This window comes from Hippopotamus amphibius, chromosome 13 (assembly GCF_030028045.1).
Source record: "Hippopotamus amphibius kiboko isolate mHipAmp2 chromosome 13, mHipAmp2.hap2, whole genome shotgun sequence".
Taxonomy (NCBI): Eukaryota; Metazoa; Chordata; class Mammalia; order Artiodactyla; family Hippopotamidae; genus Hippopotamus; species Hippopotamus amphibius.
Window position 1 is genome coordinate 94,014,993 of NC_080198.1, and position 16,491 is coordinate 94,031,483.

Consider the following 16,491-nt stretch of genomic DNA (forward strand, 5'->3'; position numbering starts at 1 on the left):
ATCATGATAAGGAGTATCCACATCCCCCCGGATGTCTCTCTAATCTGTTGTCTTGTCTATAACATCATTGCCACCTCCGTTGTTGCGCTCTTCCATATCTCCTTTCTGGAAGAGATTCACAGCCTCTAGTTGGTCCCCATGTCTGCAGTCTCATCCTGTATCGCAGGTTTACAATAATGCTTATTGGCCATGACCTTGAGTAAAAAAAATTACATCACAGCCCTACACACACACACACACACACAGACACAGACACACACACACACACACACACCCCAGAGAGAAAAGTTTTACAAGACGGTACTTATGGCTAGTCTTATCATCCTTATGGACTGTGCAGGCTTTTCTAAAAGTTGTTAAGAGCTTCAGGAACTTCCACAGACATGTCTATGGAAGGTTCTGTGACAGGATCCAAGGCTGTGTATTGTGGTTTGCGTTTCCTCGAAATCAGACCCCTAGATAAGGGTACCCAGTTTATTTGGAAAGTGGTCCCAGGAATCAAAAATGAGAAAATGGGAAAGTCAGAGATGGAAGTGAGAAAAGACACATGGGCTGCATTAACAAGCATGTCATAGCCATGGGAAAATGGGGCTCAATATTGCTGGCAACAGTCTGAGAACCAGGAACATTAAGCCTGAAGTGTGATGACACTGGGACATTTATCTCTGAATCTCACCTTCCATCGATTAAGAGATTCCCCTGGGGATGTTATCACCTCCCTCCCTTCCCTACTTCTCGGTTGTTCCTTTGTGCTTAAAATCTCCTTGGTTACAGAAAAAGCTCTCAGGCTAAAAACTACAGACTTGGAGCCATGGAGTTGCAGGTCCTTGAGGCAGGAAGCTGCCCCCAGGAGGAAAATTCATCCTGCAGCTGCAGGCGAGCTCAGTTGGGCTAAGCGATGTGGGATGGGGCAACAACAGTGTTTGTTACAACAAGGAAATCATATTATTACAGCATCTGCCTTTCAGTCTTTGGTGAGTTTCCACTCATAATCTACAAGGGAAAAATTAAACAAAGGTCTTTCTCTAGGCTTGACTCCAGTCCTCCCAAATGAGCTCTTGTTTAGTCATCCTCTTTTGCTAAACACACAGTGAGCTGAGGGCCATTTCAGTCATAGCCTGACTTTAGCTGCATCATTGCTGTCCAGCATTAGCTGCACTCCGCTTTTCCCTCTTTTTTTCTTACAGCAACTCCACTCCCCGCCGCACTTCACATTCTAGCTGTATTGAACTGGCTCTATCGCCTAATTGTTTTTTCATGTCTCTAGCCCCTGATTTTTGCATTTGGTTTTCCCTCAGCTTAGAATACTTTTTCCTTCTCTTCTGCTACCTCTTACTAATCTTTTAGGTTTCAGCTCAGATACTATTTCCTCCAGGAAGCCTTCTTTGATGCTCAGGTACAAATTAGATTTCCCTCCCAGGCACTATCATAGCTCCCTGTGCCTCTCCCATCAGAGTACTATCTGTTGGGCTCTGTTTGAATTGCTCAGATGCTTGCTTGTCTTGTCCAAAATAGATCATGCTTGCACCATGACCATAGTGGGGTAGTGGCCCCATCTTTCTTATTCATCTCTGTCGTTTCAGCACGTAGGGCAGTTTCTGTCTTGTTTGAGCTCAGTAAATATATATTAAATGAATACATGAATTTGCAAGCCCTGGCTCTATACTCAGCTAGTTGCACAGTATTTGTTTAATGAATAAATACAAGAAACAGAGAGAGGACCCACATCCCTGATGAAAGGAGGCTGGCAGATGTTCCAGGTGAAGGTCATTGTTATGATCAAATATGTAGACAACAGAAGGCAGGGAGCTGTGATGTGTTCAATATATATTTGTAGACAAGTAAAGAAGTTTGCCAAGGGAAACAATGAGAGGCTCGATTTCCTAGGTAGGCTGGAAACACATTATGGAGAGCCTAAAATACTGGGCAAAGGCATTTAGACTGTGTTTTATAGATGAGGATGACTCATCAGGTAGAATGGCTACCTATCTTTAGGACGCAGTCCAAACTCATTAGGAGGTTGTGATAAGTCTTCCGTGAACTGGGTCCTGCTTTTCTCTCCTTCTACTCTCCTTGTAGAACTTGATCAACACCACTTTCCCTGCTGTTAACACCCACACGCCCACCCACTCTGTGGATGAGTTTGTAACTCACATGTAATTACTTGAAGGGCTTTTGCCCTCTCTGGTGAATATGGTTATTACAGGTTGACCCTAGAATGGGGTGAGTGGATGAAAAGAACAAATGGATACAAGAGACATGAAGAAAATATTAAAAAGCTGGCAAAACACAAAAGAGACCCCTTATGTCCCCTGTGGGAAATCTCTCCTCCTGGGGTGTAGGTTTCAGGGCTTTGTAAAACACCCATCTCTTTGCATCATGTAGGCCCCCAGCTTAACATGGGAAGAAACAGGAGGGACTGGAGGGACCCTGGCTCAGCCCTCAGAGGACAGTCCCTGCTGCAAGGCAGTTAGCTGAGCTGGCATGCTCTATGGAACAGATGAGCTTTTAAAAGATTCAAGTTTGGTTCAAAATTCACAACTCGTGAGTTCCAAATGGTTCTAAATTTGGCTGAATGCATTTTTCCCCGAGCCGTGTGCCACCGAGCAAGACTTAGTGACTTCATCGAGTTAGAAAAACAAAGAGTCATTACTGCTGCTCAGCAGAAATAAACTTGATGAGGACAAAAGGAGTGCATTGCAAATACGACAGCAGCAGACCCTTAATTTTGTGTGTTTTCCACTCAAACAGCTTTCTCTGGCATCAACAACAAAGCCATTCGCTGAAAGAACACCGCCAGTTACGGGCTTACTTATAAGCAAAGTGGCACTAAGTGAGTTATCTTTCAGCTTTGTTGAACAAGCAAATTATATAGTAAATTAAATCACATTTATTGTTCAGTTGGTGTGGTGCAAATTAAGAAGTGCACTTTGATTCAACCTTGCTTCTCCTGCATATTTCATAGCCTGGATGTTCCAGTGTCAATACAGGATCATTTAGCAGAGGACTCGTGTTGATTCTGTTTTTTTCTTGTGTTTACAAGTCCATTGTGAGCAGCCTACTCGGAATAGTGTTGGCCTGATACCAAAAATGGCATGCTTTATTTGGACAGAATCTTTAGCTTCTGGTTAATTATTTAAGTGAATGATGTCTTCTTCCTTCTTTTTTGTGGGTCTTCCAAGAAACCTAACCAAAGTCTTTATACAATACACACGCACATGCATTGTTGCTAAGTCTAGAAGACTATAAAAAGAGTGAATTCCTGGAGATGAGTAACTGATCTCCAGGGAAGGATGTTAGCTAGATTCCTTCTGGCAACATGGTGGAAGGAAAAGTGACTATTCCCTGAGTTTGACGAACGCGGGTTGGAGTCTTGGCCAACATTTTAAGTCCTGGGCTTGTTAATTACCTTGAAGTTCCATTCCTTAAAGGAGCTGATGGATGTTGCATGAAATTACTTATGTTCCAAATTTAGTGTGAAACAAGTACACAATAAATTCGATTTCTCCTCTCCTATCAGGTCTTCGTAATGATTGCTTGGAGATTTGGAAATACTCACTTTGAGTGTTCTTCCTCTTCTCAGACAACGTCTGTTTCAGAATGGCAGGTGTAGTTCAGTTGGTATTATTATGACAAACAGAAAAAAGGGAAAGAAAAGCTAACTGCTATTCCAGGCTTGTCAGTGTGAGGCCTAATGACACTCTTTATAGATATTTTTCAGTGAAAAGGTCACATGGGTCAGCCCACATTTTGGCATGTCTGACAAACAGGTCAGTGGAGGTGGGAGTGTTAATTTATTTGAATGGTTGTATGGCAATGGTGCTCTGCAAAAAAAAAAAAAAAACTGCTGTGCCAGGGTACTCTGTCACAAAAATAAGAACGAACTGATGAAATCTCAAACACCCGCTAGGTACAGCCATATCCACTTGAGCTCCATTGTCACCCTGATTCTCCTAAGTGTCCCACTTCTGGTGATTGGGAAGGACATTTAACTCCATCCTTACCATTCTAAGTTTTGCAAACCATTTTCCTAGAAGTCAGTGTATGCTACTTGAATTTTTGTTTTTACAAAAACATTCTCCAACATTCCTGGGTTTAGTATTAGCTACTGTTAAAGGACACCCTTCTGCCTTATTTTGCATTCTATTATGTTACACCACATTATGCTTTATTAGTTTATAGGTCTCCCTTTCTGAAATTTAGTTTTCTAATTCCTAAAAGAAAGGTGTTGAACCAGGTTTCAAGATGACCCACTGTGGCTCTGGAGGCTTTCACTTCTGTGGCAAGAGAAATCCTGTTAAAAGGGTTAAAAGAGGAAAAGACTGGGTCCACACCTACTTCCACGTTTTATGTTTCACTTCAATTGAATCACCTCAGATGGCAAACAAAGCATGCCTGTCAAGAGAAAAGGGACCCAGTCAAGTTGTCAACATTTAACCATCTCACTTGACTACAGATATTGGCTTTGTTATGTGATTTGACCTATGATATTGATTGAATCTTTGAATGGTGGGGTACCAGCATAGCCTTCAAACCTCACACAGTTTTGTGAGGTATGTATTTGTCAAAACTTCACTTCAATAAAATTTCTTCTAAGTATCTCAGTTCCATCCACTCCTCTCCATTTCTACCAACCATCACTAGTCCAACCATCTATGACAAGGCTCTCTTAACTGGTCTGCTGTCATCTCCTTGGGTCCTTTGCTAATTGATTCAACACAGCCTGAGGAACTTCCAAACTATACATCTAATTGTGTGGCATTCTCTGTTTAAAATCCTGTATCCCTGTGTGGTCTTCCCAGGGTCAGAGGGTAAGAGCCAAAACTGCTTGAAATGGTCCTTAAGGTTCTTAACTCTGAAATGGTCCTCAGGGTTCTTAGCCACTCTGCCAGGCTCATTTCATGCCTTAGTCCTAACTCCAGCCACACTGGCCTTCTTTCTGATCTCTGCACCCTCCAGATGCTTTCCCATTCCTAAATCCTTTCCAAATGCTAACCCTTTGGTCCAGAAATCTCCTCTGTCCCCTTATAGACCTCATTCCTATTCATGTTTAGGGACTTAGCTCAAACTGATCATTGCCTGGGAACCCTTTTTGAACTCTTGGACAGGGCTGGGACCCACTTGTAAAAGGTCTTCAGGAACAGTACGCTTTTTATGTAGCCTTCGCCCCACTTGCTTTTCCTTGTCTGGATAATTATTTAATGAGAGTTTATTTCACTCATAAGCTCTATGAAGACAAAACTCGGGTGTGAGGTCACCTTGGTTGTATGCCAGCAGTCAGCTTCACGTGTGGGTAACGCTCGATAACTAACTGTGATATGAGAGATTAAGGCACAAGGGATGGTGAGTAGAAAGAGAGGGAATCACTGCTCTTTGAAGAACTCAGGAATATTGTCCATTAACTAGGCTTCCCTTTTCAGCCATTTTCATGGTAATTTTTGTTTCTGCTTTTAACACATGAGAAGGTTTGATCAACAATACAGCAGGAACCAGGACTAAAAATCACAGTGTGAAATACTTTCAGGAGAAGCAGAGTTTTTTAAGAATTACTTTCATTACCATCTCATATCTCGTAATAGATACCTTGGTTGTTCACCCTGAACTTGTCCTTCTGTAATTATCTCTATAGTGCACCCACTTCAACATGGTTAGGCTGTTGAGAATACATTCCAGGGAACTCAGAGTCCTGTTAATTCAATAAGCTTTTCTGTGACTCCTTGGAGAAAAGAAGAATGGCTTGGCCTTAGCGACAGGAAGTTTGTTCAATGACAAGGAAAGTTCTTGTTTTGTTTTGTTTTGTTTCTTCCAGAACAGGTATTCAAAAGACTGAAAAGTCTTAGTTTGTCTAGTTGTGGTTTGAGGTTTTCTTTGGTTTTGTCTTGTAACATTATAATGTCTTTGTGAACATTAGAAGCCATGGATTCTGTCTCGCATACACTGCTTTTGTAATGAGCACCCACCCAGCCATATTGAACAATATTAACAATGACAAGGAAGAAATTTGAGAGCTGGGAAATTCAATATCTGAAAAATAGAGTTACTGTTAAGAGTAGTAAAAAACAAATAAGAAAGTGAAAATAAGTACACCAGTTTTAAAAATAAGAAAATTAGAGACAGACAGGGTAAAACAACAACAACAACAAAACAACAACAAAAACAACTCCTGAGAGCTGAGAGGGTGCTCAGTGAGTACAGGCATAACTGGAAAGGGAACTGAGCACCTGTGACTCTTCCAGCTTTTCAACGTGGTCATTGTTTCAGTTCAAGACTGCATATTTTTTTCTTATTTTTTTCCATTAACTCATTTTTGTCTTATTAGATAGATACTCTCTGCATGGAATTCCATGCTTTGATTGGGAGTTTGCTCATGACAGAACTGGGGCTCAGAGAGGTAAACCATGTGGAATCAGGTTCCACAGGAATACATGACTGATCTGAGATTTCAGTCCACATCTTTCTGACTCCAAGGCTCTCTATGTCAGGATGCCATATTTTGGTCATTAATTCATCCACTTGCTTAAACTTTATGCCAGCCACATGCCTGCAGAAATAAATGTTACATGTAATTTTTTCTTGCATCTCATAGTCAAATAGAGGAAAGTGGAGTAACTAAGAGGGCAGTCAAAAGTCCAGGTTTCCCTGGGTCTGAGGGTTTTTCTAGGACGTGGAAACCATTTGCTAAAACCAGGAAAGTCCCAGACAAACTAGGACAATAAACTATTAGGAAAATAAGGAGAAATGAGGAAAGTAGAAAGATCTAAATGTCCCAGACCAGAAGGGCCCTAGTGTTCTTTATTATAACACACCCTAAAATAAATTTTATCCTGAAGGGCATAAGAAGGCTTTACAATATTGTCAGCAGTGTATCCATAACTGAGAGTTCAAGAAACTCAAAAAGAGGAGGTTGTTTCTTTCTTGTGGGGAAATTCTAATTTATCACCATGGGTGCTATTAACAGTAACAGAGGAAGAATTTCCCTTCCTCATTCCAATCTTGAGTCTACCTGGCAACTGTGAGGTATAAGAATGCAGAGATGAATGGAGCATGTCATCACTTCTGCATCACTGTGAAGATAGACTGAAGGAGGAAGACTAGAGATTTAAAAAATGAGAGGAGAGCTTGTTAATAATAACATATCAAGATGTTTAAAAAGAACCAAAACTATTCTTCTTTCATTCAATCTACATTGCTTTCCTAAATCCTATAAGCTTAGTGCTAGGAACATAGAATCAAGACATACTCCCTGGCCTCAAGAACAGACAGAGGAATAGCAGAATTTAATGAATAATTACGAGGTAGAGTGGTAGCTGCTAAAACAAAGTCAGTGTTTATGGAGTACCTACCATATTCACAGCTCTGCATATTACATAATACACAGCCTGACCCTGGTCCTCAAGGAATTAAAGTTAGTTGGGAAACAACTCTCCTTTATTTTCTTGTATAAAACTGAGAATGACACAATGGCACACAGCCATAAATAGTGAATAAATCAAAGTCCAGGACTTGTGTGTGAAATCAATATATACCACATCACATGTGTATCTATATGAGTATGCGTGTGCGGGCATGCGTGTGTGTGTGTGTGTGTGTGTGTGTTTTCCATTGAGAGTATCAGAAAAATATCACTTAAACTGGCTTGTCCAGTAGGGAAGTGAATCATTTCTTACAGGAAGCCTAGAAGTTGAGAAGATTCCAGGCTTGGAAGGTCAGGACTCACCTAGGATTCTCTCAGGTCCTCTTACACCTGCTTGATCCTCAGGTTTTCTTTCTGTGACAAGATAGCTGTCGTTTCTATTCATAAAGAGAAAAGCTTCCGTATGTTTCTGAAGGCTGCCATAACAAAGAACTATAAACTAGATGGCTTTGAAAAAACAGAATTGTATTGTCTCACAGTTCTACAGGTTAGAAGGTTGAAATCAAGGTGCCAGCAGGGTCACGCTCCCTCTGAAACTGGTAGGAAAACGCTGCCTTGCATCTTGCTTTCTTCTAGTGGTTTTCCAGTAATTGTTGGTATTCCTTGACTTCCACCCATGTAAATCCAATCTCTGCCTTTAATGTCACCTAGTGTTCACCCTTTGGGTCTGTTTCTTCACACGCCTATCTTCTAATAAGGACACCAACCATATTGGATAAGGAGTTCATCCTACTCCAGTATGACCCCATCTTAACTAATTACATCTGCGGGGACCCTGTTTTCAAATAGTCATATTTTGAGGTGCTGGAGTGCGGACTTCAGCATATCTTTTGAGGGACATGATTCAACCCATAACATTTTCCTCAACGGCAGAACATGAATTCTTCCCTTCAGTTCGATGGGGTTATACGTCTACTCTTGGATCAGGAATGCTCACCACGGAATATGATGTGCATCTTGGGTAGGCTCATTGGATCCACGTCTGGAACTAAGGATGGTAGAATCTTTGAATAAAACAGGGTTCTGTTAGAAAGGAGGAGGAGAAAAGAAGCATGCATGCTAAACAGATAAACAGAGTTGTTATAACACATAACTATGTATGTATACATGTGAGAAAGCATAACTTTTCTTGTTATAGTAAAAGGATTTTAAGGAAAGTTCCAAAAGTTTTGAAAGGCATTAGGAATAAAGGAAATGAACAATTACCAAGGTACGTGTTAAGCTCTATGTACATATTTACACATATATTACGATTTAATTTAGCAAAAGCTCCGTGAGGTGGATGTAATAATTATCTTTTTTAATATAAGAATACATTAGGCCCATAAGAGGCAAATGACTTATCTAAAGTCACCTGGATGGTCAGTGTCAAAATCAGGACTAGAATTCATGGTTATTGGATCATCAGTCCTGTGATGGTCTTTATTCTGTGGTGCCTCAAGATACAGTGAAAAGGATGTTGGAATTTTCAGTGGACTCGGGAGTCATTTTTTACTTTTCAGTTTTACATCAATTCAGTGTGGGAGCTGGGAAATAATGTCTGCTCTTTCCTACATTTAGGATAGTTGGGCATGGGGGCTATGTCAAGCTCCATGAGGGGTCTGAGGTTTTACTCTCCTTGCACATTCACAAGTTAGCCTGCCACACTTGCACAGAAACTTACAGAAGACACACAACTCCTGGGTCAGCGACAAGAGATGCTGTATTTTTCACAGCAATATCAGTAGCCAGAGTGATATTTTTCCATTGGCTTTCTTAGCCTCGTCCCCAAAAGGCTGACTAGATGAAAGGAAGGTGCTGGCTGGCTATGCAAGAGAGCATGTTCCAGAAAAGAAGCCCTGGGATTGGAAAACCTCAGTTTTATATAAGGGGCCGCTGGAAAACCTGCTCAATCTTTGCCATAGAAAAAGACATCATTTTTATTCCATCAGCCAGTAGACAAATCTGCTCCAGATGGAGACGCTATTTCTCTTCCAAGGTTGTTTTTATACAAATATCCTTGAAATGATAGTCTGGAACAAAAATACTGTTCATGCCTTTGTTCAGAAGATGCTCAGAAATGTGGGAAACCCAGGGACAATGTCACCCAACAAGTTAGATCTTCCCGCAGGTTTTTTTTTTATCATATATGTTTACTTTTAGAAGTCTAATAACACAATGGCAAGTTCATGTCCTACAAACCTGTGTAGTGCAACCAATGGTAAGTAATTGCTTGACTTTGCTTAGTGACCAGAAAAGATTTCCCAGGGCCCTTGAGATATAGCTATTTGAATTCTTTAAAAAAGATACAAACGAACATTTTTACAAAACAGAAATAGACCCAAAGACATAGAAAACAAACTTATGGTTACCAAAGGGAAAAGGAGGGGAGGGATAAATTAGGAGCTTGGGATTAACATATGCACACTACTATATCTAAAATAGATAACCAACAAGGACCTACTCTATAGCACAGGGAACTGCACTCAATATTTTGTAATAACCTATAAGGGAAAATAATCTGAAAAAAGAATATATATATATACACATATATATTCTGAAAAAGAATATATATATAAACACATATCTCAATCACTGTGCTGTACACCTGAAACTAACACAGCCTTGTAAATCAACTATACTTCAATAAAAAATATGCTTTTCCTCTTTTTATTTTTTCTATAAAAATGTGTTTACCAAACACTAAAGCATGAATTTAAGATGCTACCCTCAACATATTATATTTAAATAGCTAAAGAGTCACTGTAATGAAAGTGTTGGTCTTTGTCTTGGCCCATAATTGATGTCAGTGGGATGAATAAATGAATGAATGAATGAATTGATGGCTAGATCACAACTGAATCTAATTCAGTGTTTTACTTAAGGTTGAATTTTTTCCAGCTACCTTGAATCTTTATACATTATACCACGTGTGTGGCAATTGACTTTAGTAAATTTAGTAATTTCAAACTTAGTGAATTTACTAATTAAGCAAATTTAGTAATTTGATGTTCGTATAAACAATGTAATGTATATATGTGCACCCGAATTAACTTTCCTCTATATTTAGCAGCAGTTAAATTGCTTTGGAACTAAATCGGGAACCAAGAGCACTTGGTAGCTATTTACAAGTGTTTCAGATATCAGTATCAAAATTTATACCAGAGGATCCATTAATTGGCATGAGATATGTTAGAAATAACTTTTCATTGGTGAAATGAGGAGTGTTCAAGATATAAGAGTGACTAGAAAAGCATCGTGAACTGCAGTGTCCTTGCATCAGCGGGGGATGGAATCCAACAACTTAGCAACCTCATGGCCAATCGTTTTCCTAACGTCTGTATCTGGAGCTGCCTTTGGCGTCTCCATACATCGAAAGCCTCTCTTGCTTGATCAGATCAGAGAGATGGCTTAATTGTCTTTCAAAGTATTGATAAATTATGGATGCATTAACCTCGAAGTAATTTTTTTTCTCCCCCCCCCCCTTTATTTATTTATTTTTTTTGCAATGGACCCGTCCGTGTACCTGAGTAGACCAAGTGAGGACTGCATAAGAATAGATTGGGTCATTTTTTGGCCTTATTAATAAATTTTTTAATGTTTAGAAGAATTGGATCTGAAGTTTAATTCTATTGTAACACATTATTATTGTTGTCAAGTTGTTAGGAAGGGGAAATATAGCTCCCACCTTTTTCTTTTTTTTTTAATCTTTATTGGAGTATAATTGCTTTACAGTATTGTGTCAGTTTCTGCTGTACAACAAAGTGAATCAGCCACATGTAAACATATGTCCCCATATCCCTTCCCTCTTGAGCCTCCCTCCCACCCTCCCTATCCCACCCCTTTAGGTCTTGAGTAGCATTGATATTTATATACTACCAAATGTAAAATAGATGGCTAGTGGAAAGCTACTATAGAGCACAGGGAGATCAGCTTGATGCCTTGTGAAGACCATCTTTTTCTAATGGCAGGGTGAGTACTACTATTTCACTAATTTAAATATTTAGCAATTTTTACCAAAGAATCACTAGGACAATCACTCAACGGACCATTTGCAACAACACATCTATTCAACATCTATCTCAACCATCCGTGTGACACAAGTCAAAATCTTTCCATGTGCCCCTAGTTCGGCATTCACAGGCTTAAGGAATCCTGGACTTTAACCGTCTTCATGGACATGTTTCTACAACGTTCTGACATGAACATTCTGTTTACTACCAAGTAACTGAAGGAAGCTCTCTATTTGTCCTTCCAAATTCCTCTCTCTGGGTTACTGCTATTTTGTTTTTCTCTCTGATACTGAAGCATTCATTCGTTTATTTGTTCTTCAAATGTATTTAATGCCCTAAATAAAATAAAAATACAGTTCAGGCAATAGGATAAGGTCTGACTCTACAGTGATAGATAAAATATATTTGAGGCCACGCACGCACATACACAGAAAGAGAAACAGATATAGCGCTAGAGATAGAGAGAGACGTTCAGAGACAGGCAGATGCAATACTCACCCAACAGTGTGATATCTTTTGCCTGCAAGAAATAGTTTATGTCATTGTTTTCAATCAAAAAAAAAAAAAGCAATTTCCCATCTTGAAAGAATTATCTTCTACCTCCACCCCCCAATCTAGTGTTGTCCCGAAATTTGTAAAACATGCTAAAGATGACTCACGAAGCCTCAAGGACTAGCCTGTAACTTTAAACGGCTTGCTTATTTTACAGGCGCCAAATGATTTTTCAGCTTAAAACTTAAGCTCAGCAAACTGCTGTTTTTGAGAGACACTTAGAGCATAACAAGATTTTAAAACAGAGACAAAACCAGTTTGCCCACAGCCCCCCAGGGCTGGCATATCTGTCAGCAGAGCCACCCTGCCTGCATGCCCCTGAGGCCCCGTGACCCAGTTTGGAGATTGCAGCCCCTCTCTTGGTCTCTCTAGAGCCCTCATCTGCCCCTTGGAGGCCTGATTTCTTCTCTCAGGTTTATTCTGACTGCGTGGCATCCAAAGCCGAGCTGGGGAGGAAGGAAGCGAACCTGTGTGGGGATTTCATTGGAAAGTATGGATGCAGGAGCCAGTTTCATTCATGGGCTCCCTGATGTATAAGAGGTCAAATGGGTGACTGGTATTTTCTGGAAGAGACTCCAAATCTACATCCTTCACTCAGCTTCTTCACTTGTGAAATGATGAGAATTTGTGCATTAATTTTTTCCACCAGACTTTACTGAGCACTCAGATGCCGGATTTTATGGTTTTTAGTTTTAAGAAATATATAGATATAGACTATCTATCTAATATATATAGAGAGAAAAGATATGAACATGCTACTTCTGGTTTAAGACGGCAGTCTGAGGGAATATTTACTTCTTTTGCCTCTTTTGAAATTTAGTATCAAAGCAACAAAAATTGCAAAATCTGACTTCAATAAAAGGAAATGACCCCCTACTCCAAAATAAATCTTATGAAGAATGTGTCCAACATAGACAAATGTGGACATGCTGTAACTGACATTAGCCTCCTCAGGCTGTGGGCAGGGTATTGATTTCTTTCAAAATAAGTGTCACCGTCCTGAAAGGCCCGTCCAATGAATCTTTGATTGGATTAATAAGATGGAAAAATATCAGGAGACTAAGAGAGAAATGGAAAATATCGTAATTGAAGTTGAATCTCATTGCCTAGGTCTGTAAGAGAGGTGCTTTGGAAGGCAGAGAACACACACCCACACACAGAAACATCCACTCACCTACACCCCCACACACAATCCCCACATTATTATTGTTTAAGACCTCCAGGAGTGGATAAACTACTGACTACCTGGTACACACTCATGTTTATTTAAAATTCTTTTTTTTTTTTTTGTTTGTGGCCTCACCGTTCCGTTTGTGGGATCTTAGTTCTCTGACCAGGGATTGAACCCAGGCCCTTGGCAGTGAGAGAAGAGTCTTAACCACTAGACTGTTAGGAAATTCCCCAAACTCTTGAGCTAAGAATGGCTTTATATGTTTCAATAGTTAACAAAAAAGAATATTGCTATGGTCTGAATATTTGTGACCCCCGTTCAGACATTGAAATCCTGATGCTCGATGTGATGGTATAAGGAGGTGGAGCCTTTGGGAGGTGCTTAGATCCTGAGGGTAGATATTAGTGAATGGGAATAGTGCTCTTCTAAAAGGGTCTGCGCAGAGTTTCCTCGTCCCTTCTGCCATGGATGGATACAAGAAATCTGTGACCAGGACGAAGGACCCCAACCCATCATGCTGGCACTCTGATCTCAGACTTCCAGCCTCCAGAACTGTGAGAAATAAATATATGTTGTTTATAAGCCTGCAAGTTTATGGTATTTTGTTATAGCAGCACAAATGGACTAAAACAAATATGAAACAGAGATTATATGTATCCCACAAAGCCTAAAATATTTACTATCTCTACCTTAAATAAAAGGCTAACTCTTAAGCTATTAGCCAAAGCACAGGGATGGAGGTAAGTCTGGACTAAATAAGGGAAAAAAGAGCAATAATTCTAGATTCCCAGCACAAAACTAATTAGGGGATTTTCATTGGAAGAAGGAACATGACTAGGAACACAATCAAACAGGCTTAAGGAAATTACCAAAAATGAAGTGGAAAATAACCATATTAAATACTAGTGAAAACATTAGAGACTAGGAATTTAAGCAAAGATTAACATGTACATTATTACAATAATTAATATTATTTATTACTATTTTACATTTACTAATTCATATAATTCTCACAACAACCCTGTGAAGTCAATACTAATATCCTCATTTGACATATGAGGGAAACTGAGGCATGGAGAGGTTAAGTACTTTTCCAGGGTCACATGGTCAGTAAGTAAAGTAGCATAAGTGTGACGCCATTCTCTGAACCACTTCATGATACTGACTAGAACAACAACAAAAATATCCAAATATAGACTAGCAAAAAAACCTATTTAAAATTAAATTTTAAGGCAACTATGTTCAAATAAAAATTAATTTAAAAATATTTTAAAAAAATAAATAAAATTAAATTAAAAACCTATTTAAAATCATAATTTACACATTGAAAATGATCCCTGTATCCTAGAATTGGATTAGGCGATAGAGTGTGAACAGAAAGATCAGGTAACCTACACAGTCAAGTCACCTGGCTGACCTCAAACTCTTCAACAATTTTTAATGCTAGAGGCTGGAAGACTATGTACACAGGATGAAGAAAAGAAATTGCAACCCTGTCATTTTTCAAGTATGAAGGCAGCAGACAGACAATCTCACTCATAAGAAGAAATCGGGAATATAACCCCTGTTTCCCCTCATTGAAAAATACTTGATGACAACAGCTAGTCAAGCAAGAGACACACCACAATGAAGAACTTGCCAAAGAAGACCTCATGGTGGTGGTCTGATGGTGAAATCAAACTGCTGTGCATAGAAAACTCTTCCTAAACAAAGCGAGAATGTTGAATATAGGAGAGCATGTAAATAGTTCAGACCTCTTTAATGTAAAATAACCTAACTAATAGAATTTAGAAGATTGTATTGTTACAAGAAGCCAGGGCTCCTATAACCATATATCACACACTGGGTGGCTTGAGCAATAGAAGTTTATTTTCTCACAGTCCTAGAGACTGGAAGTTCAAGATTAGGGTGTTAGCAGGTTTGACTTCTTCTGAGGCCCCCCTCTTGGCTTGCAGATGGCCACGTTCTCTCTGTGTCTTCACTTGTTTCCTCTGTGTGTACATCCCCCCTGGTATGTTCAAATTTCCTCTTCTTAGAAGGACACAGTCAGCTTGAATTAGGGTCTACCCTAAAGGTCTCATTTTAACATAATCACGTCTGTAAGAACACTACCTCCGAATATAGTCACATTCTGAGATACTGGAAATTAGGGTTTCAATGTACAAATTTTGAGGTGATACAATTTAGCCCACACAGATACTCTATGCTCTTATAGTATTGTATTTTATACATACATATATGTGTGTATATATAATATATATATTATATACGATAATATGCATATTATATATATATTTCAAACAGTGTGATGTTCTAAGAATTGTAAATATTTATCATGTAAAAATTTTTCTTCAATGTAAGGATTCCTTTAGTTTCATGAATTTATTTATATTCTACTAACTATAGGTAAATTTAAAATTAAATTTTTATTAGAATATGGTTAGGTGATATATGTGCAATTTTGATAAAATTATTTCTATTTACCCTCATTTCTACAAGTATGCAGAGAAAGATGGCTAAAACTTTGTTCACTAATCATTGACAGAAATTATTTTAGATTATTATATTTGTGTTATTTGGGATGGTTTTTGTTTGTTGTTTCTGCTATGTTTGCTTGAATTTTTATTCTGAGGAATATGACATTATAACAAAAGTAATGGAGTTATTTAGGAATGTTTAGAACATTCTAAGAGGTATATTAAGGGCCTAGCCTGTTGAGAAGGCAAAAATAAAGAAATCACAGTTTTCCTTGGAAAGTCAGAGAGGGCTTCATTGTGAAAATTAATTTGATTTGGATTTTAAGGATTGAGTAGGAACCGTCCACATAAAGAAGGAAGGAGGAAATCTTAGGCTAAATAATGCCACCTTTCTAGGCAAAAAAATCTTGAAAAGTTATGCTTTTTAGAATATGGACAACCTGTTAAGTGTATTCAGAAAGATGCTATAAGCTGACACTAGAAAGTTTGCATATGCTGTATTGAGGCGTTTGAATTTCAGCTGATCATAATGGAAAGCTCAATGGAAGGTTTTAAAGTCAGAGATGTCAATTCTTTAAAATAATGGACCAGATAGTAAATATTTTAGGTCTCCCTTCAGTCTCTGTCACATCTAGTTAACTGCCACTGCAGCGTGAAAGCAGGCATGGACTTTGCCTAAATGAATGGGTGCGGCTGTGTGTCAACAAAACCCTCATCAAATTTTATTTACAAAAAGCTAGAGCAATGTCATTTGTCTTGGGATCATAGTCTGTCAAATACTGGAGTAAAGAAAGGGAGTGCCATGGTTAGAGTTGTGTTTTAAATGGACTATTTTGGAAACTTGCAAGGAGGATGAATTTAGGGTGAAACTGGAGGTTCCAAAGA